The 3307-nt window shown below is 44.5% G+C and overlaps 1 pseudogene; it reads left to right on the top strand.

Annotated features, from left to right (window-relative positions):
* On the top strand, nucleotides 1-2751 carry LOC147963089 (putative F-box/kelch-repeat protein At3g17540; annotated as a pseudogene).
* The last annotated feature ends 556 nt before the right edge of the window (nucleotides 2752-3307 follow it).

Here is a 3307-nt window from a genome sequence, read left to right as displayed (position 1 = left end):
GTTTCTAAAAAAAATTGTGGAGAGGAGAAAGGAGGAGCGGAGCCGCCGGCGACCTCACCCCACCGCCCCGTCTCCGACAGCCACCCACCGGCGATTCGAGGTCTGGCAACCCAATCTACTCGTTCCTCTCCCTCTCCATCTAAACTAGTAACTCCGTTCTTCTTTTCTCTTCTTAATTTTCCCTAGTTGTAAAAGTAAACCCTAGCTAGATTTCCCCCTCCTAATCAAACCCTAACAATCCTCCCCTGCTGCAGCTGTGGGGAGATAGGTGCTTCTAATGGATGCTGCTGCTGAGGTTCCCCAAGGCCAAGGGTAAGATTCCCAATCCAGTTCCTTTCCCTCTGCATTACTTTGTGTACGCTATTATATATGCTCGATGGATGTGCATATGTGTGTGGGATAATGGGAGAAACCAGTTGATTCATTAGTACTCGTTGTATGCTATGCTATTCTATTGATCAAGGATGTGCATATGTATGTTGGATGTTTAATTTGCAACTTCCCTGATGTGCATATGTGTGTCCATTGATTACATTTCTATTCATACCAGGGCCGATCCCATTCCCAGCTCGCCGCGTGTGGACCGGAAGAGGCGGCACCGTTCTGTGCCGCTGGCCGGCCCGGTGTCCAAGGTGCTTGGCGACGACAACCTCCTCACCGAGATCCTTGTCCGCCTCCCTCCGAAGCCGTCCTCGCTCCCCCATGCGTCTGTCGTATGCAGGCGCTGGGGCAGCATCCTCTCCGACCCCCAGTTCCTCAAACGCTTCAGCAAGCACCACAGGAAACCTCCTCTGCCCGGCTTCTTAAGAGGGTATGCTAAAAACTTCATTCCTGCCATGGACTCACCTGACCGCATCCCTGCTGCCCGCTTCTCCCTGCCCAAGAGCAGCATACCCTACCACACCGATGAAGCATACATGGGCTGCCGCCATGGCCTCTCTCTCTTAATCAACATGCATAAGCGCGAGACCGTCGTGTGGGATCCCCTCACCGGTGAAGAGCGCATCGTGGCTTTTCCACCAGGGTTCAACAGTACCTTAATGTGGAGTTACAGTGGCTGGCATGGCACTGTATTGTGCGTCAATGCTGAAGATGGGCATGTCCACGGAGATTGCTTCTCGAGCCCGTTTAAATTGGTTTTGGTCTGCGCTGAGTACAATACACCGGCAGTTTGTTCTGTCTACGACTCGGCGTCTGATGTTTGGGGAGATATTTTCTCAACGATGACAATAACAGCTGGAATGTCTAGGTTAAGAAGGCCCAGCACCCTTGTCGGGAATGCACTTTGCTTGTTGATTTCTGGAGGTGATGTCCTTGTGTTTGATTTCGAAATGCAAAGTCTTAGCCTGATCGAAAAGCCGGTAGAAAACCATGGTACCGACGACTGGTATTTTCAGCTCTTACGGATGGAGAATGATGGACTAGGTCTTGCTATTTTGTTGGACCTGACTATCAAATTATGGGCGAGGAAATCTAACTGCGATGGTGTTTTCGAATGGGTGCTGCTGCAGAAAACCATTCCACTCGAGGGTATGGTTCCAAGGAGAATGGATTCTGCACTTTTCGTCGGGTATGATGAGGATGCAAATGTGATTGTTCTCACTACTATAACCGGCAACTTCACACTCCAAGTTGACTCGATGCAGATCAAACATATTGTTAAAAGAAACAACATATGTCTTGACACCTTTTATCCCTACAGGAATTTCTATGCTGCAGGTAATATGCCCTATCTACATTGCACAAGCAAAAAAGTCAATTTAGTTTGTTTCGCTCGTATTCGTTCCAGTTACTTTTGGTACGTTATTGCGGTAACATTGTTCCTATTATTAGGATTGAGCTAGATACATAAAAATATGTTGTCTTATTTGTTCCTCTGTTGATCTGATCATCTTATGGTTATCTAATTTCTTGTTATTATAGAGCTCCATTAAAGCTAGAACAGGAATATAAATATTGCTCTGATGCCTGGCCATTGCGAAAGGCTAAATACAATTATGTGCTTGTAATGATCTTTTCATCAGAGGTGTTTTAAAATTGGAAAGTGGCAATTGCTGCAGTGGTGAAACCATCTGAAGTAATTAAGAAATTGGAATATCTAGAGGCGGCTTAAAGCTTGTTATGTTTTCTTATTCACTATTTTTTTCCTTGCAAGTTTAAAATTTAACTTGATTGATCTTCATAGAAATCGTCAATTCATAATACCATGTGGTCTAATTTTTATCGAAGAGTAGTACTAGTTCATTATTTTCACGTAGTACTATGTAATACTTGTTATGGAACTCTGGTTTTCCAAGCCGTGCCATTTTCCATTTGTACCCTGAGCCTCACATATGGCTTGGCACACAAAAGTAAATCTGGAATGAGCTAACAATCTTAAAAGTTCAGTTCTTTTTTTGCCTCAGATGATAGGCGGTGAGTCACCGATCTCGTAATTTCTACTGCGATCATACGCAGTTATATGGCAAGAATCTTGAAAACATGTCAGCATATAGGTGGCAGTACAAACTAAATGTTCCCTTATTGTTGTTCTCCGTTTGTAGTATTAGCTTGTATACTGGGGTGATTCAGCTTTGGATATTTTTCGTATAATCTGCACTACGGCAAAGTTAATACTTATTTTCGGGGATCATACAAAATTTGTTTTGCTGTGAGAGAGCATTACAAATTTGTTTGACCGGGATGACATTCATTGTTCTGCAGGTACTAAGATATGTACAGTGTAACCTTCATTGTAGGCAGGAGAGCTGAGACGCAGCCATGACTAGTTGGTCTAGGGAGGTTCTTCTGTTTTGCTGAGACGCTGGCATGGGTAGTTAGTGCAGTGAAGTTCTTCTATTTTGCCGAGACGCAGACATGGCTACTCGATGCTCAAATTGTCCTGCTATGTAGTCTGTGGGTTCTTCTATTATGTATGGCCTGTGATGTGGTTGATGCTGAGATTGCTCCTCTATGCAGAATGTAGGCTGTAATACTTTTATGCACCTGTCCCGTGAAGTGGAACTTGTTGGATTTAGCCGTGTGAACTCTTGTATATTATCTAATATCAGCAGACGTTTGTCGACCTGCATGCCTGGTTAATGCTCGGCTCTGTTGTGAAGGTCTGTACTTTACACAGTTTCCTTGTGAAGTCCCAGTTGCCTAGCCACTTCAAAGAAACTAAGACATTTACATCTTTGTACGGTTGATCTTGCGAGTCTTGCTAGTGAGAACTGTGATAATGCTGCTCAGATCCACTAGAGTACACACCTAGCCCAGTTGCCTAGCTACTTCAAAGAAACTAAGATATGTACGGAGGGAGTACTAT

This window comes from Triticum urartu, chromosome 6A (assembly GCF_056163025.1).
Source record: "Triticum urartu cultivar PI428250 chromosome 6A, HENAU_Tu73, whole genome shotgun sequence".
NCBI classification, from domain to species: Eukaryota; Viridiplantae; Streptophyta; class Magnoliopsida; order Poales; family Poaceae; genus Triticum; species Triticum urartu.
The sequence above is the reverse complement of the archived record's forward strand: the minus strand, read 5'-3'. Positions and strand labels throughout refer to the sequence as shown.